Source organism: Copadichromis virginalis, linkage group LG4, assembly GCF_057382275.1.
Source record: "Copadichromis virginalis isolate Kocher_CV1m ecotype Utaka linkage group LG4, C_Virginalis_male_GT1.1, whole genome shotgun sequence".
Taxonomy (NCBI): Eukaryota; Metazoa; Chordata; class Actinopteri; order Cichliformes; family Cichlidae; genus Copadichromis; species Copadichromis virginalis.
This window is the reverse complement of record NC_140621.1, coordinates 34,569,506-34,592,889: the sequence shown is the minus strand read 5'-3', so window position 1 is coordinate 34,592,889 and position 23,384 is coordinate 34,569,506.

Genomic DNA, 23,384 nt, shown 5'->3' with positions numbered 1-23,384 from the left:
TTGTTTCCCCCCCCCCGTCTCATTTTCCTGCCAGCAGCAGCAGACCTCACACAGCTCAGAGTAAATACAGCTGAAGGCTAACAAGCAGCTAGCGAGTTCGACAGTTCGTGAAAGACAGCCTGTTGCTATTCCCTTCACTCCCGTTTCAGCTGGTTAGGCTAATGATCAGAGTGGAGCTTGATTTAATTTCCAGAGAGGGTGTGTATGTTTGTAATGAATGTGAGGAGTGTATATATATTTATGTGTGCACAAAGACAAAGTGGAGGTCGCTGATCCATCAGGACATCTCAGGCTTAATTGAATTAATTTTGCCTTTGTGGTGTTGCAGGATCAAATGGAAACAAGGTGAAGTGGCACGTGGAGGACGCCTGAAGTGTGAATGCGCTTCCACCCTGAAAGCAATCACTTGTCTCTGGTTCTAATTTCTGGGTCATGTGATGCAAGTCAAATGATGACAGCCTCCATTGATTTGTCTTTGTTCACCCACCCACTGAGGTTGATGAAGCCTCAGGAGCTCAGAGATGACATGCAAACAAGCTTCCAGGTGATCCTGCATGTTTAAAAGACACTGCAGGACGGAGGCAGGACTGTGTTCAGATCATTTCTGTGCTTCATTAGCTTCACACCGCAGTGTCGCTCTGCCTCCTCTGTGTCTGCCTGTTGTTGAAGAAGTCCATCTCTCTGTGGCCGGCTGTGTAATCGATAGGCAGCCCGATATTACCGTGGGCCGGCGGGCAGTGAGTTATTCCTCGGAGCTGAAGCTGGAGGCTGATGGAGGAGGGAGAGGATGAGTCTGAGCACTGAAGCGTTGGCTCGGAATCGAATCTGAGGCGAGATAGCCTCGTAGATATTATAAAAGCAAGAGCGAGGGATACATGTGTGGGAGAATTTATGAGTGCCTCTGCGTGGACTCGTGTGCAGAACTGCGCCGAAGTTTTAGGCACTTGTTTGGATTGTTATTCACCGTACGAAGCCAATAATAATCACGGCTTCTGTCTGAGAATGCAAATGTCAGGCGCAGTCAGATCGAAGCTTAGAGACTCTTTCACCTGCCAGCTGTCCAGTACAAGTCAGTTTGATGTTGGATCTCACCAGTGTGGGGAAAAGAGCAGCTAATTTTACTAATCAGCATTCTCAGAACATCATCTTACAAACTCCTGCACACAAATGTTTGAGCCTTTTTTCCTTCAGTAGCATCCAATGTGCCGCTGTGCCTCGCTGAAGTTAAATAGTTGGTATTAAATGGAAAACTTTCACAAATATAAATCCACTGCGATTGGCATGCATGCCATCTTGCAGAACATTTTAGTGGAGAACAAATTTTTTCCCCTTAATTTTATTCGACAACAACTGTCAGCTGAAGATTTCATAATAGTGAAGGGTCCGGGTTGCTTCCCGTACCTTCTTCTCATTTTCTGCTTCATCTTGGAAATTACTGCAGCTTCAAACCCGGCTGGTGGTGATACTCACCTCAGCTGTGGTGAGGTGTGGGTGTAATTTTACTGTATTCTTGCATCGTCCAAACACAACACGCCTCCACTCCTCCCAGCTGGTGTAGCTCTTGAATGTTGCTCTGTCAGCTCCTGCATTGACTTCACATGCACATCAGACGATCGGTGAAAAATAACAGGGGAGACGGGATTAAGTTCATCTGGGTGGGAATTCAAGACAATCAGACAGACAGAAACCACCAGAGAAAAGATGCATCAAAGTAAAGCAACAAACTCAGAAGACACAAACAGTAAAATGAAACAGAAATCTAAAGTTAATAATAAACATGAAGCTGAGGGTCTAAAACAGGGACTGACACCTGTCAGTCAAAGAGGCCATTTTTATCTAAATGTCAGTGGATTGCAGATTGCAGACAACTGACTGTAATCCTATTTTTCTTACCCCTCCCAATCCAAGTGCATAATCCAAGCTACAGTACGGCTTCTCTTCTCCTGCAAACCTGCTTCTATGCATTTTCAATAGTCTGTGGAATGCAGTCTGTTGGAAGATGTAATTACATATTATTATTCTATGTATATTAATGACTACAGTATCCTTTTTTTTATTAAATAAACTCAAAAAATGACAGGCTGCAACTTTAAGCAGGTGACTAATAACAAAATACTTAAAAGTTGTTATGAAAGGAGAAATTATCCATAGAGACCAAATCAGCATCAGGCTGTAAACATCTTTATTTCTGCTGGACACATGTGAGTCTATGGGGACTCACTGCTGGAGCCTCTGGTGGACATCAGGGGAACTGCAGCGTTTGGCACCAGGTTGTGAGCAGGCTGACGGGGAAGCTTTCTTACAGAGTGACTGTATGTGGGAAACTTTTAAAACCTGTGTCTATATCTCTCTCTCCCTCCGTTGTTCATTTTTTAAGGCTGAGATAAGCCGTCCCTCTGTCTTCCTCTCGGTGTGCAGACACTGCTCCGGTGGAGGCATTAGCTCCTAAATCACTGCAGCTTTTTGTCAGACACAAACGATCTTGTTTTCCTCATAAGGAAGCAGCTGGCAGCAGAGAGGCAGGACAGATACCCCGTAAACCAAAGGCACCAGATTAAGCTGAGGATTAGCTATTGATCCTTCATGCAAACACTCTTCTCTTCTCTTCTCTTCTCTTCTCTTCTCTTCTCTTCTCTTCTCTTCTCTTCTCTTCTCTTCTCTTCTCTTCTCTTCTCTTCTCTTCTCTTCTCTTCTCTTCTCAAACTCATATTATTCATTGATGCCAGCCTGGTTTTACATCGGCATGATGCAACGACACAAACAATTAAAAGTGAACACTGACTGTTGCCCATCAGGTAATGAAGCTGTCCAATCTGCAGGAGAAAGATAGGGGCAGAGGGGCCTGTAATTAAAATTGACCAATCGCCTGCCTGCCTGGTTGAAACACTCCTGACAGCTCAGGTGTCATTTAGAGTTTGTTTGTTAAAAGTTCACAGTCGACCGGTATAGAGCCATACACAATGGAAGGACACAGTTGTACATATAGCACAATCATTTACAGCAGGGTTGTGAAACATAAGGCCCTGGGCCAAAATCGGCCCGGTAAAGACTCCAATCGGGCCCACTGGACAACTTGCGAGACAAAATGTGAGAGGGGGCTTTTAATGCATTTTAATAAGTTTTACAGATGATAAAGACTTCACCAAAGTAATTCAGTAAGTTTTCATTTTTATTTACTAAAAAAATCAGTTTTTTACAATGAGCCCACAGTATTATTATTATTGTTATTATTAATGATAACAATAATAATCTTTCTATTTCTATTTCACCTTTTTCTGTAATGTTGCACATTTATTTATTACAATTTTAAACTTCTTGAACTTCTTGTAGAAAAACGTAGCTATAGTTTTAAAATTGCACTTTATTTACACAAGGATCCAATGTGTAAATAAACGGTGTAAGTAAATACATGTTTGCTGTACAGTTAGCTATAAACTAGTGTTTCATTGCTTCGTTAAAAACTGTAAAGATGTTTTTTGTTTTGTTTTTTCTGTCCAGTAATCAACAAACTAAATATGCTGAGTGCACAGCTGGAGAAGCTGCTATCAAATTAATTGAAAAATAACTCATCAGCTGCCGTTTCATGTTCTGTCAGTTGATGAATTAATGAATTAGCAGCCGGCTTCTTCAGCTCTGGTCTGTAGGTTGTTACTGGGGTGAGAGAGGAGCCCAGGGACGAATCGGTGCCCCAGGGCCTCTCTGGGCCTCTCTCGGGGTTTCTCTGGTTTCACTTTTTTGTCCATTACATGTTCTTGAGTTGTTTTTGTTTTTTTAAATGAGATATGGGGATAAAGTTTGTTTGTGTGCACATATATAAACACAAACTCCACAGATCAGGTTCTGCAATCACGAATTTCATGAAGAACCCACTTTTTTTATTCTTAATGCCCAATAAAACTGCTCCTCGACTCTCTTCTTTCTGAAAGTGTCAGGGGTAGACATTTGTTCAAACACAAGTAAGAGAAATGAGACAACTGCAGACCGACTCAGAGTGTAATTAGAAAACGTGTGCACGGGTGAATGCCTCTGAGAAGACACACACACCGAGCACAGGCTCGCTTGCTTTATTTATAAGGCAAAAATGGGTTACATAGTACTTCCTCTTTTAACTGTCAGGGAAGAGGTTAAACATTAAATCAACTTATCTGATCTTTCACACACTGGGATAAGAATACAGAAGTATATCATGCTTTATCTGACATCACAGACACTGAAGGAAAAGAATGCATCATTATATCATGCTGTCAAACATCTCAGACACTGAGGTAAGGAATGCATCAGTTTTCCTTTAACAATAGACTTGGTTAGGTGATTCTTCAACAATAGGCTTGGTTATGTGAAAATATATGAACACACAAAATATAAGGCATACTTGGTTAGAATATAAGGCTTACTTGATTATATTGTTTTATAGAGATTTGGTTATAATGTATAATGTAGAAAATCTCTAACAGAAAGCAATGGATGTAATAAAGTACAGTTTGAAGGAGTAAAAAACTCCCACATACAGTCTGAACGTCCTTCTTTACCTGCCAGCTGAAGGCCCGTCCTCATCGACGTCAAAACCCAGAGAAGTGAACATGAACTGTGAATAAAACATGGACTCACCGAGCAGCCGGACCAGCACAGACATGGTTACACTCCACCCTGTTCTCCAAAGGTGGGGATTTATGGTGCATCTCCTCCTTCTCACATCCCCTCTGACACTTTCATTACAAAGTAAAATATCACAGAAATTGGACATTTCCTTCTCCTGGAGATCAGGTAGTCGGGCGGAGGCAGAGCAAGCGAGACAGGCGTGCTTTTCAATAACAAGGTCCACCTCTCCGGCTGACTAATCCTGACACATGACAGACGGGCCCTCAGAAAAGAAGGATGGCGCCGACTCAGGGCGGGGTCTCCGGTGGTGGTGGTGGGGGGAGCTCTCATTCTGAATTGGAAGAGACCCTCAGGCGGTAATGGTCCCTGTGAATTTCAATCAAGGCTCAAAGGATTTAAGGAATGAGACTTTCTCGAGTGAGTTTTCTCACAGGAACTGGCAGTTTAGCTGACGCACAGCTTTCAGCACCAATGTCCAAATCTGCATTTATACAAATACAGCTTTCTGTGGTGGAGCAAGAAAAGAGACTGAAGGAAGGAACGTTTAAATAGTTAAACTGAGAATAAAGCTACATGATTAAAAGGAAAGCATTACTCACACAGTCATGCATCACACGTGACTTTGTACTTGGACGGAGGTTTTGTTGAACTTTGGGGGCAGTCTGAGGTCTTCCACATTTAGAGCATCAGAAGCTTCATTTCCTGCATTTTGTCTGTTTTTCATGCAGGAAGTTGTACCTTTTTCTGCAGTTTAAGGTGGAAATGTGTTCCTGTATGTAACAGAAAGAATTGCAACAATTCAGCAGTGACTGAATCTCTCAGGCGTTCTGTCAAATAATATTAAAACACATACAGGCACGAGATGACAGCACAGTTTATCCAACTCATTTCACAGAAAAGCTTCACTGCATTCGCTCAGAGCCCGAGAGGCCAGGTCAATATGTTGTGTTTAGGATGGATGTTATAACACGGAGAAACGCCAGTTTCATCAGTTACCTGGAATATTATGATGTGTTGGTTTCATCACTTTGTGGAAATCTCCACATCTGCACTCCAGAGGAACACAGAGGATGAGCTGCGTTTCACTGAGTCACCGCACGTTCACCAGCATACAAAACTAAACATACCCCCATTTAACCCTTTCACTCAGTGGTCACTGCGGTGCAGCTATTCAAAGGCTGTTTTCTTGTGTTTGTGTCAGTGTTGATGGGATCCTTGCACATAAACCACTACATTGGGCACTGATGTCACTCCATACCTGCCACCCACTGGTTGTTTAATGTTACTATATGACACGTTTCATTGTAATTATTGTTATTTAACCCTGACATGCATGAATTGTGACAACTTCAATCAGGATTTTCTTCTTAAGTACTTTATTCATTTTTCGTGCCTAAAAATCCTGATTGAGGTTGTCACAATTCATGCATGAAAAGCTTAATATTCTCTTAGAGAACATTTAAATTCACTTTGCAGCACAGAAAGGTCAAATCCAAGGTCGGAGTAGAGGTCAAAAGGTCAGATAATATTGTAGGATTTGAAACTTTTAACCGACCTGTATTTTAGTCGTTTCTGTTTTTAGTTAAGAACTCTTCTTCTTCTTCGACCTGACCTCTGAGCGTGTCGCAAAAACTGCTGTAAGCTTCAGCTGGAGGTTCAGTTTCAGCTTTGATTGCTGGTGTCAGTGTCACTGGGTCTTAAACCCAGGGGCTTTTCATTTCTCTGTGCCTGTTGTGAGGATAATTTGATAATTTAATATTTCTATTTTCTTTGATCTGTTCTGCTTTCTTGTGGTCTCAGCTGTTTTTCACCTGTTTCCTCTCCCGTCGTTACCTGATGTGTATTTATTGTCTGAGTACAGCGACTAGTTCGTTTCCTCTCACAGACAGTACAACAGACGGCGTTTTACAGCTCTGATCAGCCTTCTTACCATCGCTGTCATGGTTACAAAAAGCTGGACGTGCAGAAGACTGTTAGCAGTGACTGACAGCTTGTGATTGACATGTTGGTAGACGATGAGAGGCTTTCATACACGGATCATCCTCCACTTTGAAACATGGTTTCAAACTGACCTAAATTTTTACTCATTGTGACCCAAAGTGACGGAGCTTCTACGAAGGCAACAGTAAAGTCGTTGAGAACCAGCCTGGTGTCGAGAACCGAAATGCAGGACATGAATGAACAAGAAGCTCAAAGTTTTATTAAGAGGGCTGAAGACGAGCCAGGGAGTACGTTAGGAATCCACTCATGATTAACAAAGAGTGAAGTGCACACACAGGAGGGTAACGAGACTCAGCTGAACTTAATCTAGACAAAAGGAAGTAAAACCCTAAATGAAAGAAGGAAACACAAAAACATGAGTGGGCTCAACTAAAGAGCTCACACAGACAGAAACAGTAGCAATTTATAACAGTATTATTCCTGAATGACGATGTAATCATAGTGACTTACCAGTGGATACAGCAGGATACGAGGATAACGATCCAAGTTTTCCCAGTGAAGAAGAAATATTCATACTGGAAGTAATTTTAAGCAGTGAACAACCAGAATAAGAGTAATTACTCAACTTACACCACACAGCAATTTAGGGCCAATGGCCATATTATACAGTAGCCCTACATTTTAAAAAGGTGTTTTGGTGATAAGCTGTATTCTGATAATAAAAAAGTTAAATCAAAATGTGGTAAAGACTGTTGTTGGTTTCCTGGTCAACATATTGATCGAGTCTATATAAGAGTATGAGAGAAGCGGTAAAGTACCTCAGATGGGGTTTTTATAGTCCATGAACTGGACAGAGGATCAAAATTCGAGCCTTTAATAGCTGCTAAATAAATAAATAAAACCCAGAGAAACCCAGTCCACAAAAACAAAACAGGAATCCAAAAGTGAAGAGGACAAGCACGAAGGACAGCAGGCAGACACGTGCAACAGCAAACGGACGAGCTCACAATCCACAGTCTGATCTGTGTGACTGGCTGTAATGTTAGTGACTGAAAATATGCACTCATGTTTTTCAGTCCAGTAACAAATGATAAAACGTTAGCCTGCAGAGAAGAAACATAATCCCGTTTAAGGCTAGAGAAACACTGCAGTGCGCCAATAAGAAGAAAACCTCCAACCAGGAGGCATAAATAAGTGAAGAGTCTCAGGTTTCAAAGAGCTCAAGGATGTGTTTATTTGTAAGAAGTACTGTCTTTAGATTTAACTTCTGTTTTCAGGCTGCCAGCTGCTCCTGTTTGACTTCAGCAGCATTCAGACACTCAAAGAAAAGCGCTTTTGATGCTGAAGGTGAAGACGTCTTTTGTCTTATCCGCCCGCAGAGCTCTGCAGAGACTGAAAGTGAGAACAGAAGGACGATCTATCTGCCTCCTCGCTCCTGCCGTCTGTCCCTCGTCTGTCACTTTCCCTCGCTCGCTCTCCTCCAGACCTGCGACCATCAATTACGTCTGCCTCCACTATAATGGCCGACTTTCCGTGCGCACCAAGAGGCGTCTGCAGATTTACGGCTTTAGCCTTCATGCTCGGGTGTCACACTCTGTCTCCTTTTATCTCGCACGCTCATGTAAGTTTTGCCAATCGATGATACAAAACAAAAGCTGCGTGAAGAAAAGCTTCTTAAAATCTCCATTGATTGCGTGGAAGGCCGCCGCGCCGTGGGGACATTATGACCTCGCTCTGATGATGGATGAAAAGCTCACTGCCGTCTGTTCAAAGTTCTGCTGGTTTAAAATCTTTTGGACGGCTGTCGAGCTGAGAGATGCTCTGAGCTTATCAGTCACACATCTGGACAACTCTGGGCAAAGATGGGCTCGATGGAATCGAAGTTATTGGATAATGCAGCTTTGAGATTGTGTGTGTGAATGGGTGGATGACTGGATATGTAAAGCGCTTTGGGGTCCTTAGGGACTAGTAAAGCGCTATTTACCATTTACCATTTACTAGGTACACCGCTTCATCTTCTCATCAATCTAATCAGCCAATCGCATGGCAGCAATGCATAGTCAGGATGCGCTGATGAACTTCAAAGTGCATCAGAGTGGGGAAGTAAGGTCACTCAGCGTCTGGGTGTCTCAGCCATCTCCAGGGCTTGTGGAAGACCACACTTAGTGGCAAGAACAGGAAACTGAGGCTATAGTTCACACGGACTCAGCAAAAGTGGACAACAGAAGATGGACAAATGCTTCCTGGTCTGATGAGTCTCAGGTGGTGGGGTCAGAGTGTAGTGTAAAAATCACCACAGCATCCACCCTGCCTGTATCAGCAGCTCAGGCTGCTGCTGGAGGTGCTGGTATCAGATGAGCTTTGTTTAAGCACCACAGCCCACCTGAGTACTGTTGCTGACAACGTCCATCTGTCACAGTGCCTCTGTCCCTCTGTCCTCGCTGGCTGAATCACCACTTTCTATCTGTCCTGTGTGTGTGTGTGGGTGTGGTTTGGTTATGGCACAGAAACAGGACTCTGCCTGAGTTCCCACCTGCTGCCTCCACACACCTGAAGCAATCACGTTGCTCGTGATGTGTCTCACAATCTCAGAGTATCGTTTTCAGCAGCTTGTCGGGCCAACTAGCAAGGTGTACCTAATAAAGTGACCATGAGCATTCATACTGTAGTGTTACATGCAAGTTAATGACTGCAGTGTATCTGAAACAAAGAGCCCCATCACAGCAACATTACAACATAAACATAAAATCATATTTCCTGACTTTAATATATCATTAAACTTCTGTTAGTCTTACAAAATATAGATAGACAGTTATAAACGAGTTATCCTCGTCCTTTATGCTGCAGAAGCTTCACCCTCCTTCAGATTAAAAGAACACAGTAAGCTGTACAGTGTGAAAGAGCAGCCGAGCTCTACTTCAGGTCCTTTTACAGGAAAAATAAGAAGGTTTCAAACAGATGATGGTCAGGTCATCGTGCTCCAAACGGCTCCACTGAGCGTGACCCTTTTAAGCACCCCCCAAAAATACAGAGAAATCCTCAAAGAGACAGTGAACGGATTAATTCCCTTGTGTCCCTTGCAGTGTTTGATACTAAGACAGGGACTGATCTGTCAGTAAAAAAGAAGTTTAATTACACATTGAATCCTTCAGATATCTTAATATAAGGAAAAGAAGTGCAATTTCAACAGCAGATCTCATGCTGATTTATTTAATTAAAGAAATCTGTAAGCACGACTCTCTGGGTTTAAATCGTAAGAAAGCAATGTGTAAAAATACAGAAAAAGTTCTGGTAGCTCATTGGCCAGACTGCTTTACTTTATTGTAGAAAACAGAATTTCTATAGTAGATAAAAATGAAAAATAGAAACTTTTTTGTCTTTTAATTATTGTGATATAGGATGAAAGAACCCTCGTAGGTGAAACTATGCATTTCATAGGTCCTCCTTCACATTATTCAAAGCTGTCCAAGGGGCTTGGTTGGAGGATTTCTCTGGCCGATTCTGGCCCCCGAGCCTTTCACACCTGTGCATTAAGGTTAATGTTGTTTGTCTTTTGACTCACATCATATCAGGAGATTGCAGAAACAGCAGGCAGTTTAAGATAGATTTCTCTTCTCTATGTATTTTAAACTCAAAGCCATGAAATTTGACTCCAACTCAGCGTCTCCTCTATGCAGATATGAATTTATGGCCATCTTTAGATATGCGTTATAATATAAATAGAAAGACTTTCCAAACAAATGCAAAGGTGACAAAATATGTTGTTGCAGGTTCTAGAGCATAAATGAAAAACACCCAGAGGCCAAAACAAAAGAGAAAGAAGAAGATATCTGATAGTTCTGATTAAGTGCTTTAAGGCTCTCAATATCTCTCCTCCACAGGCTGCACTCACTGAGTTCTCAGCCCTGCTCCGGTCTTTCAGGGATGCTCGCCACTCCAGCACCATTTTTCAGATGATTCGGTCGGAGCGAGCTGAGCCGAGACGTCGTGGCAGGTGCTGACACCATTCGCGTCTCATTCCAGCTGAGAGACAGCTCGCCCGGGTCCCACGAAGGCAGGAGCAGGTGTGAAATTAAATTATGACTTGAGTGGTTTGAAATACAAGCGCAGGCCTGCTGAGCTCTCTGAAGTCGGGCTACGTGGACGGACTGATTGCCGGAGTTACACTGACACCACAGTGTTTGCGTCACTATACGAGCACGTTAACCTTTCTTTTGTCTACATGGACCCTGAAGCAGGAACAATTGAGGGACACCGTCTGTTTTCTAACCCACTCCTCCTGCTGAGCCGCCCACAGAGCCAGCAGAGACATTTAAAAAATGTCTTTAGTTTTTCGTATTTCTCCACATACCTGACACAATATGAACCATAATATTACAAGTATTTTCCTCACACGAAAGAGGTAAGCTTCTCCATCCTCCCTGTGATTTCTGTGGGATGTGAGCGATTGCTTTCCAGCAGCTCCCATAGCAATCCCAGGATGTGAGGAGTTTTGATGGTAAGGCAGGATTTAGTAGAATAATCAGTATTAAAATAATCTAAATGCCATGTTCTTTGTAGTCTGTATGTAGTTTTTGTCATGAACCCTGGGCTGCCTGAGGTTTGTATATTAGTACATATTTTAGTCTATTTTAACTTTTTGTGTTTCTTGTGTCCTGTAGTCAAATGTTAGACTCTTTCTTCTCTCTTTCTTCATCTCTGGTGCTTTGCATTTAGCTTTACTTCAGCTGTGTCTCCTCTGCCCAGTCATCCCTTAGTGTATTTATAGCAGCCTCAGTAGTCTTCCTCTTCGTTTCATGTTTTCCCGGCCATGGACAGCATCAACAGCTCCTTTTGTTGAATCCTTCCTGCCTAAATGATGCCTTTCTAGGTCCTCACACATCACTGTAAACACAGTCGGTATAATCCACGTACGGTTTTAAGTTATTGCAAGTGCTGTTTTATTTTGAAGTGTTACTTACTTTGTGTGTTCTCACGTTACTTCCTGTCTTTGTCTCCTTCATCCTAATCACACCAGCCATTAGGCTGGTGCTCTGTGTTGATGCGAGGAGCAGAAGACAACAGAAATGTAGCAGAGATCCTCTGTTGGAGCTCCTCACACATAAATCAGACAGACGTTGCCAATGGCGATTTTAAGCTCACATGATATTCATTCTGGTTTGAGTCTTCCTCCTGCTCGTATAGCTGACACGGACGTGTCTGGGCGTGCCCACATGGGGGCGCACAACTTCATCAGACGTTGTAACAAATTAACAACTGTAATAAACTCCCTGTGTGAGTCCTTCTCTCTCTCACACAGTCGAGTGAGTTGTTGCCTTTGGGCCGCACGTTGTTCTGCCATCACAGGTGCACGTTAACCTCCTCTGCTGCCCAATCCAATCAGTTACTGGCGATCCCACGGGGGGACAAGAGGACGATTAGACTACACAGCAGGTCACACAGGCCTATCCTGCTCAGACATTGGCTGATTTAACACATGACAAAAAGGTTACATAAGACACATTTAGTCAATAAAACTGACGTGGAACCAACTCAAAGCATCCACGTCATCTGTTGTTCAGGCAGTTTTAAATCGACCACAGCAGCTCACATTTAGCTTGTCCTTGCACAGCCCCTTAGTTATACTGATACGTGCATTAATATATTATGTTTTCTTTTCAGATTTAGAGGCTTTTTCCCCTCTGGCAAGAATAAAAACTTCTGCTAGAAACAGATTTGTAATTTTTAGAAAACTTTTGGCTTAGAATCTGTCCGAGATAATGTCTTAAGATAATGAAAATGCTGGCAGTGGACTTCAGGAAGTCATTTAGGTGGAACCCTGATGCGGACGGCTGCCAGAGACTGATAGACAGAGAGTCCCATTAGATTAGGAAGGAGAGAAGCATGGAGAGCAGGTTCAGCTGAGGGTATAATGAGCTGCAGGTCAGCCACAACTCTTTACCAAGGGGAAATCAGGAAAAACTGGGAATGAGCAGTCGACTGCAAACTCACACAGAGTGAATATAGCTGCATTCACACAACTGCTCTGCAGTTTAAGAAGTTAGCATCTGGTCACACTGATTTCCTAACCTCAAAATGTGAAACCAGTCTTCAACAGGTCAGACTAAGCCTCACATCATGTGTCTGCCAGGTTTCTGCTCCAAATGAAAAGAGCACAAACGTGACCGTGTACTCATCGAGCATAGCATTAGTTCGGGAAGGACATGGAGTCAAACTTGCAAAAGCAATGAGGTGACCTGAAGCTTTACACGGGTACAAGATTTATGCTATACGTTAGTTTACTGCAGCTGCTCAGGGTCCAGTCCATCAAGGCTGCAGATGTCCAGACCGTCCTCTCCACGGTCCCCTCCTTCAGACAGGCAGCAGAGAGACGAAATCTCTCAAGCATATCCTCGGTCTGAAGCTCTACTTTGACCCCCACCCAGATGACTGAGTTTCTCACCCTCTCTCAAAGGCTGAGCTTGAACATCCTCCCAGACGCTCATTTCCACCACTTAGTGAAGGTAGTTCTGTTCTGCTGATGCCGGGCCCCGCGTCGGCCTTTGACGCTGTTCACCATCACATTCTGCTTGGAAGGCAGAAAATACCAGGTCGGTGATAAAATACATATCAATCACCTGGATCACCTGTTGAGAAAAAAGAAAAAACAAGCAAAAAAAGAGAGCAATATAATAAACAACATAATCACAATAATCTATGTGTATATGACAGTAAATACTAAATATTGAATATTATGAAGCAGATATGGAGGAGATCCAGGCTCCAGACATCCAGAGGCCCCCAGAGCGCAAGAGTCCAAGGAAAACCAATCACATCCGGTTTTTAAATATCAAGATGATAAAGGTGGAAATGCTCATCGTGAGGCTTCATAATGAGACTTTAGGCATCACAGTGGTTACCTCCACCTTTTATTCTGTCTTTGTACACTTTGAAAGAATATCGTACTACTACTACTCTTTGGAGACACTCATAAAATTGACATGTGATTCTTCACTCTGTATTACACGGAGGAAAGCTCCGGCCTGCAGCTGATTAGTGGTAGGAAAGCGGCTCCAGTGTCATGCAGAATTCAGACTCTGCTGCTCTGTCACTTAATCCCACCACAACACCGAGAGGCAGCATGATTGGTAATGCACCTGTATTCACACACACACACACACACACACACACACACACACACACACACACACACACACACACACACACACACACACACACACACACCTGCGTCAGCAATCCGTCCTGAGGCCATTTGCATAAATGTCATTTACTGGTCAGAATAAACATCTCCTCACACTCTCCCATCCAGACACATAATTGGAAAAACAGAACCAGGTGAAATCTGCTGAGCGTGGAATTGATTCGCAGGTTATTTTCACTGCAAACTGCTGCTCTGTCTCCTTCCCTCCTTTCTTTTTTTTTTCCTTGGACAAGCGTGTCCCACAAGATGATTGACTGAGGTAAATACAGGTGTGAGGAGGAGCTGCAGCGGGGAGTAAACCCACCGCCAGCCCCGTATCGCTTTATGGCCAGTCTGTTCACATTAACTCGCTGCAATGCAGTCTCACAGCAGTCTGTGAAATATTCATGACTTTCAGTCTATAGATTCGTGTTCAGGTACATGAAAAACAACATGGCAGTCCACCTTAAGAGACTATAGTGGGGGAGAAAGTGTCCCAGTTTTAACCCAAGAAACCAGAGCTGTGTTCATACATTACGCTCAGATAATTTTGGGGTAATTAGGCAAAGATACTCTGCTCAGCCCACTCCAGATGTGTTCACACTGTCTTTTAAAAAATAAATAAATTTCATTTTCACTACCTTCAGTGGGTTTTATTGATTTTTATTTATTACAGTTACTCGGGGCTGAAACATGGGAACAACCAACTTAAACGATTATGGAAGGAGGATCGCCGTAAGTGGCAGCAGCCACATAAGTTTATTACGGTTCAGTAGTTGTGAAAAGTGAAACCTGTTCAGATTGACTATGTTTCTGGTCAGAACATCGTGCGACGCTTAAACACCTCACTGGGGATCGTCCCAGCTGTCCAAATTGGCCTCTAGAGATCGTGCACGAGCCAGACCATAGCAGCACAAAGCGTGAAACTCGATCTTTGGCCTCCAGTTTAAGCCTCGAATAAAGAATTCGGGCCTCTACCAAGTCAACATTCCCACATATCTACATGGATAGGACACCGGTCAGAGAAAAAGTCAAGAAAAAGATCAATTTGGAGCTCAAAAAGGCCAATGGCATCAGGTTTAGCAAACGCTTTGGTTCAGAACTCTAAACACGGTTCATTTCTGCTCCGACGCAAACTGAATATAAAACAAACGTCTAATGAGAAGTAAATCCGTACTCGAGTCCCAAAGATCGCAGCTCTAAATCTCGGCTCTCCGCTGACCTCAGCGCTGCACCTGCATTTAGATGATCTTACCAGCTTGTCAGTCACTTGTAAAGTTGACACAAAAATAAAGTTTTATTGATCCGAGTCTCTGACCTGAACCACCGACTGTGATTAACTACAACATCCACTTTACTTCACAGAGCCGAGTTTCATCCAAGGTCACTTTGAGCTGGCGACGGCACTCAGCCACGAGCCGAACGTCCGACCGGGTGTTTACCGCATCGCATCTCTGAGCGGCAGATAGAAATGAGCAGAGGTGCTGAGTGCATTTTTCCACCTCTGACATCTCCTACAGGGATCCAGATGTTGACCAGAATATTTCCCATGAGGTCTATTTACCTGCAGTCAGACCTCAGATGAGTTCTGTGGATAAGAATACATCACTTTTGTCTGTTAACTTGTGGCGTATATTTTAATCAGTCATTACTTTTCTCTTCACTTCCTCTTTTTTTTTGTTTGTTTGTTAAGTTCCTCTGGTGCCTTTGTGGGTTTTCACCTCCCCAAATGTTAGACAACGTGCTCATGCGTATAAAAAAGCTCTTGTACGAATGTGTGTGTGATTGTGTGAACGAGATTAAAGACATGCTCTATGTTGATGCCTTTACGTTCATGTTTTGGTGATGTTCTAAACGTCTTCTAGAGATTCCAAAATGGGAATTCGGGATGCAGTCTGTGATGTCTTGGTACCTTTATTACCATTTTATCACTGCTGCTCGCATCTCATTATCCACAAGGTGTCTTTGGACACTGGTGCTTTGACGTAAGAGCATCCTTGGCCCTGCTTAATAGACCCAAGAAGAAAAGTTGGAGATGTACGGAGGCACAAGGTGAAAGTTTCAAGCAGAGAGACTCTCTCATTGGTGCTGATGTCAGCCCTAACCCTAACCTGAACACTCACCCTCGGCAATAAGAATATGTCATGTTTTATTAAGTTGTCCTCCAGAGTCTTTTCAGCCAAGGCGTAAAGACGTATCATTTTAAATGTCTAATTTCTTTTCAGTCTTTTCTGTTTGGACTCCAGTTAATAAACTCAGAGCGAGGGCAGGGTTCGTGTTAGCACCTGTGATGACTTGGCCCTCACAGGGTTGAGTGCCCTTCATCCCCGAGACCACAGAAAGTCAATAACATTCAGCAACATTCAGAAAACATGTCTGATGACTCGGATTTGTCCGGTCCTGAATCAAACTTCTCCTCAGCTGTGAGGGAAGTGATTGATCCGACAAACCAATGAGAGCAAAGAGGAGCTGATTGACACGCGGGAGAATTACCTGCACAGCTGGAGCCTGTAATGCCCACAAGTGACGCACAACGAGTGGATTGCTTTACACGTGCTTTAGTTTTTTGTTTTCCATCTCGTTCTTCTTCTCTGCGCAGTTTCTGCCGGATCAGGGTTGAGATTAAAATCAGGACTCCTTGTGTGTAACTAAGACACTGAGCACTGACGTTTCAGAAATGACCAGTCCAATTGTTTAAGCAGAAACTTGCACTTGTTTGCCCTTCATGTTGCTAAATTACAAATGATTTGTTGTGTTAGGGTTAGCTACTTCAGAGTTTCCACTATACCTGCTTTCCAAAAATCAGTAGCCTTGCTGACTGCATCAGGCCTCGTTATCAGCAGTCAGGTAAACGGCAAAAGTTGATCCAAGAAAACTGGAACGAGGCATAAAAGATTCCTGAATTTAAGATTCTGGGTGCACACTTGAAGATAACTTTGGGTGGTGTGTGGATATCAGGGGTGTATCGTTGTTGTTGTTGTTGTTGTTGTTGTTGCCACCTGGGGTATATCGTGTTACACGCCGCCGCTGGAGGGAGTTGTGTTAACTCGGCCATCGTGATCAACTCGCTGGTGCCAGGATTCATTTCAGACGGCAAACAAAGCCTGGGCGAACCCACAGATGGTCCCATACATCCAATGGGAAATCTAGTCAGAGGCATCAATCCAGCAGCACTGCATTTATATGTGACTCTGTGTGTGTGTGTGTGTGTGTGTGTGTGTGTGTGTGTGTGTGTGTGTGTGTGTGTGTGTGTGTGTGTGTGTGTAAGAGAGTGCAGGTGTGTGTTTTCAGGCCAGGGAGGGGATTTGGTCCTTGCACAGATGAAATGATTCAAAGATTGATTCAAACCGAATCATGTGCTGACGTAAAAGCAGAAACTAAAATATATTTCATCCTCTCAGTGTGTGTTTAAAGCACTGAGGTCACAGTCACCATGTTTTCTACTCTTACTGTGATGTAAACATTTAACAGGACTTGCAGGGATGATGTTAGATTACCCGGTTTGTGTCCTGTGGGGCTTTCCTGCTTTCTACCAACTCTTCAGTCTCATTCTCGGCTCTTCGGCTCGCACTGCTCATGTGAAGCTCATCTTTGAGTAAAGTAACTGCTGCCCAAGGGTTCACAGTGTCCCAGACACTAAATATTTAAACACTTTAGAAAAGCATTCAAATATTTGGTGCCAGGCTGACTGATTGTTCGGTGTGGACATGAAGCTGAGGATCAGCAGAGTGATGCAAACCATTAATGACTAACCTCATGTTGTGACCTCAGACTCTCTGCTGGCTGAAGTTTGAACGTTTCTCAGGATCTTATTTCTGCCACGTGATGGCGTTTGTGCGTTTAAACCAGAAACATGAACTTAATTATAATAATAACTCTGCAGCTTGGCTAAGGCGGCTCTCTCTCTGGGGAGTGTTTGCTTTAACTTTCAGTATATTCATTTTGTTTTCTTTTGTCCTTTTGTACTTTAAAAAGTTGACAGTGCAGTAAAAACCAGATAACGGCAGCATGACTGACTTTGATTACATAAACATGACGCAGGAGCAGAGAACAGTTATTAACTGTACCTGAACAACTTGAGCTTATTATATGACTTTTTATAACTTTTTAAATGTCGAGTTTACAGACATAATGACACACAGACACCAAACACCATTATGAGTGTTTAGTTGTGTAATTAGCCCAACTTCACTAACCCTCCAAACATTGCTGATGTTTAGTGTTTGTCTTTTTGTCTTAGTTTTAGCAGGTGTATCATCAGATACAGATAAAGCTGAATTCCTGCTTCTAACCTCTAACTCAACCCCCAAATGCAAAATGACCCGAGACTGGAAGCATCTGAAAAATAAAACAGGGGATTATGGGAGACTAAAGACAAATAAAAACACAAACAAACACAAACAAAAGGCACAATGACACCATGAAAGCTCGTTTCTTGGTTTCCTCTGCTCTGATATCAGGACTTCTCCAGTTTGGACTTTTTCCAGTTTGTACTGGAGTTAAAAGTGAGCTGGTTGGTCTCGATGAACCAAGCGTTAATATTTTAAGTGTTCAGATCTGACTGCGGATAAATCCAACAGCATTATAACACATTTATCAGTGCACCCTGTTCTGCTCTGTTTATTGACTCTCCTGAGGTTCTCTGTCAGTCTGAATCGGCCTCAGCTTCCACACATCACATATATAACACACACACATACTCACACACTTGCCGGCTGTATTGATCCGGAGGTGGGAGCCATAAAATGAGCGGTGATGGATCGGAGCGGTGGGCGGCTCGGCCTTGTCGCTGGTGATTTTCGCAGCCGGAGACGTGAGCGCTCTGCTCGGCTGATCGATAAGGAGGGACGCTCGGTTTCTACATATTCATCGAGCAGGTCACACCTGCACAAACAAACAGCAGAGAGGCAATTTCCCTTCTTTCACGTACTGTATACAGCCTGAAATACTCATCGTCTCCTTGGCACCATAACCTCAGCGTTGCCATAACCTGACAGGTTGATTTTGAGTTCAAAGCTTGCACTGTCTTCTCTGTAGGGTGAGACTGATAAATCTTCTTAGACTTGCATAAAGTAAAAACCACGAAGCCCTGGTAGGCTGCAGGACACTTCAATCTTTATCAAGCCTTATAGAAAAGTCACGAATGCTGTGCAGATGAAAAACAATATCTAATGCCACAAGCCTTCACATAACTGCCCTCCCGTAAAAAACGACCCTGCAGGCTGTTTGTGCACGCGGCGTTTTACGAGCCCCAGTGATGTTTTTATCGTGACAGCGTGATTAACGACGCATGTTATATAGAAGACGTCAGGTGACGTAGAGACGAGGCTCAGCTCCACCCCCTTCTGTTTTTAAACATGACCAGCGCCGTTTTCTATAAAATGATGCATTTAAAGAAGCAGTCACCAGGTAAAACCACGATAAAATATAAAATCTGAAATGGGTGGAGCTTCAGTTTAGTTAACACATCTGTATCTACTGTTTTCACCAGTAGCAGGCAGCTAGTAACCACCAGGATGCCACCCTGGACTCTGCAAGTCTCACACTGTGTTGGCTTATGGACTCATTAAGGAAGTGACTGAAGTAGCTTCTGGGTTTGCTTGGAAGTGGCTTAAACCCGCCTCCTTTTTAATGGCCACATGGGGGGTGATATCTACAGAAGTGTATGGGAAAACAGGCTTCAGCCCAGAATCCTGCTGAGGTTATGGGCTGACACTTACTGGTCATACTGAAGACCCAGAGAACTGCCAGTTAATCCAGTTAGAACCAAAACTGGGGCTCAGATCTGTTTGGATGGCCTGTTACTATGGTAACTGCACAGCAACCATATTATTGGTCAGATAATTGGTCGGCACACAGCAAATGAGTTGAATGTGTTCTTCAACAGTCTGCACTGCAGTGAATGCTCCCCCCCCCACTGAGTTACTCACCACCTCACCAAGTCCTGACACCCCTCCCCCACCTGTCACTTTCACTCATGACCAGGTTCAGAGATAAATGAGAAGAATCCACTCAGACAAGTCTGCTGGACCGGACGGGGTGAGTCCCAGTGTCCTCAAGGTCTGTGCCTCCAGCTTTGTGGAGTCTGCAGAGGGTCCCATTGCTGAGGATGACATCATGGCTTGTTCTTGTAACAAAGACGTCACGTCCCAGTGGCCCCCAGGATTACAGACCTGTGGCACTGACCTACCACGTCATGAAGACCCCCTTTAGTTTGCTTACCAGCACGCCTTGAAGCTCGGACACCATCATCTACCTGCTCAATCGTGTCTACACCCATCTGGACCAGCTGGCAAGCACTGGGAGAGTCATGTTTTTTCACTTCAACATTGTGTATCTGAGAAGGTGATCAGCAACACAAGGGCACCACAAGTTACCGTCCTCCCCCCCTGGACTGGGTTAAACTTCTTTAGGGTGGTGTCAGAGAGGCAGATGTTGTCCAAGATAAGAACAATGCTGAACAATACACTGAAAATTATCCCTGCCTGTGGCTATCTCTGTACAACTCCTCCATCTGATGCACAGCACACACTGCAGTTGTAACACCCCTTTGCACATCCTCTACAGTAAAATAACAAATAACAACGCTTTACAGTTTAGAGTATAATGTCAATCCTTGCAGGCAGCTTGCAGCTACAGCCACCATCCACCCGTCAGTAAAAGATGCCACACCCCTAATAACGCAAGCTTTAAGCAGGTGAATTATAAGAAAAGCCCTCCCCCTGTACAACTGTTATAATGGGGGAAATTATCTATAGAGACCAAAACATTTCTGTCTATAGCAGGGGTCTGCAGCCTTTAAAGAAATATAACAAAAGGAAAGCTGAACTTAAAATGATCCAGTAAACAAAAACTGCTGTGAGCCGCCATCCTTATATTGCCTTTGGGCTTTTGGAGCCTTCACATGACTTTTAAAAAATAATTGAAGAAAAAAACATTCAGCCTAAATATGTATTTTACCTGGTTAACGTGTGTGTCGGGGCGTGGTCTGCAGCGGTGCTGCAGGGGAGGCGGACGCACCTGAGCGGCACCCGCAATCACGCCTCGCCGCCTTAACGTCTGTGCCATCTCGGGTACACCGGCGAGTGTGACGCTTATTTTGATCGATGAAAAAATAATAGAATATAATTTTATTTTTATATTTCAATATTACAATAATCTTCCAATTTAGAACTATTAAAAAAAGAACTAACATAAATAAAATACACTTCAGCTAAATACTTAATTTATTTTCCCAAACCACGCGGAGCCGCAGTATAAGGACTAAAGAGCCGCAGGTTGCCGACCCCTGGTCTATAGGGACTGACTTACTGCTGGAACCCCTAGTGGACATGCAAGGAACTGCAGGGTTTTTTGGCACTTCTGTGTTGGTTTAAGTTTTTTGCTGCTTGGATAAAAGTAAAATTTCCAGTCCTTGTTGCAGTTTCAAATCCCTCTGTGGTCTGGTGATGAAGTGAAGGGACAGCCCATTTTCATTCCCAAAGTGTTAAACTCTGCTGTACCATCGAAACTGTTGGTGTCTCAAAGTGTCCTTCTGTGTCCATGTGTCATGGCACCAACACTGAAAGCTTCTCATGCTCAGCTTGTCATGAGCATACTTAAAAGGGTATCACAGTACCCCAGGATCACATTTAGAAGCAACTGGTAAGCTTATTTTCTTGTTTAGTGCCTTTGAAGCCAAGCCAACATCTTTTTCTGAACATAACCAAGTAGTCTTTGGTGCCCAAACCTTACCAAGTTCATAAAGAACACACAGACTTACTCGACTGTCAGAACCAGAAAACCAAACACCTCCAAATTTATAATTAATCAATCCTTAAGAGGATTGTTCATTCTAATATTGCTTTAACCCAGTTCACTAACATCACAAAGCATCTTATACATGTCTCTCTGATGTCAGCAGCATCTTTCTCATTTCTGGCAGCCTGTGACTGATAAGGTGTGACGAGCAGTCCCAGCCAAAATACCCAAGTGTGCGCTATCTGCAGAGGGCATGGATGTGCATGTGGCCTCACGGCTTCACAGCTGTTACTGACTGGATTTAGGGATGTTTTTCTCAGATGGACAATTAAAGAAAAAGCACAAAAACCTGAGGTTTTTATTGCTGTTACCATGACGATGATGGTCCTGTAACCTTAGAAGGTAGTTATTTTAACCCTGGCTGTGATCGTTCTCTCAGTCTAATCAAGTTGTTTTTGTGTTTAAACCAAGTCTTCACCACTGCTCGGTCACATGGTGGCTGTTTATCTCCTGTAGCTGGTGTTTTTCCCCTCCAGCCTCTCTCTTCACGCCCTGCTGAATCAGAGCATCACTTTGAACTTTTTACTGCAAACATGGTCATTGTCCTCTCTTTCTCCTGTCTCAACTCAGAGAATCAAAGGGTTTTGTTTTACTTGAGCTGCTGCCAACAGTTTTTGTTTAACTGTGGAGATCAATCTGCATATAATGAGACACTGTGAGGAATTTCTAAAGCAACTAGTAGATGGATATGTAGATGTGGACACAAACTATCGTGCAAAAGGAGTAACTTTAAAGAACTTAGAAATAAAGAAAAACAGCAAAAACAAAATGAGAAACTAACAAATGGAAACAAAACCTTCTTAATTCAAGCAATTAACACACAATTAACACACAATGACTAAAGTAGGAGTGTCGTCACATGGACTTACCGGAGGTGCACACAATCATCAGCAGTAGGACTGAAACCAAGACAAATAATTTTACAAGTGAAACTGTCAAAAGAAATCATGAAGAATAATCAAAACTGAAGAAAGACTGAACTAAATGCTGGAATCACAAGAAGATCAATATCAATCAATATCAGTTTTCTTTATCACATTTAAAAGCAACAAAGTTGACCAAAGTGCTCACAATTAGTTAAGAACAAGAGGATCAATAGAAGTTAGATGAATCGAACTCTGTGATGTGTTTTTACTGTTTCTGGGTTTTTGATGTCTGACTGCGGCTCCTTGTGTTCTTGAACTGTTTGTCATCCTGTCTCTTTGGTGGATACATTTTTATTTGCAACAAACTCAAATGAAACTTTGCTGGTATTTGGTCATAAACTGGAACAATACAACCCGATGATGGTCCCAGTTATTAGAATTCATCCTGAGTGAAACGAGTCAGGCTCGTCACTCTGGAGAAAAAGTCTGATCACCAAAGTCGCTGAGATTCTTCTTCCAGGGAAGGTTGTGACTGACGCTGTAAGGACTCAGTTAAACAGAAAGTAAGGTTAGAAGTTGAGTCTGGTATCCAAATGTAGGCAAAAAGCAGAGCTTTAATGTGCTCTAGAGCACATTAAAGCTCTGCTTTTTGCCGGGTGTCTGCTCAGAACATGTTAGACTAACATGTTCTGAGCAGACATCCGCCCCACGAGGGAATCTTTAAGGTTTACCCAGAATACTCTTCTTGTTTTCTACAGTAAATGATCAGAAAACAGAGCAAATATCCAGGGTACCAATGCTTCCGCTTAGTGAAATTATAATATTTAATCTGATGCTGAAACTGATGTTCAGAGAAATGAGATTTTGCCTTTGCATTGTGACACGTGGAGAAAAACTGATTTGATGACATTCACAGTTTGTAACAGAGCCTAAAAGTGTTTTTCAGTCCTGGAAATTTCACGTGGGCATCTACTGTACTTAAAAAGCATCAAATTTTA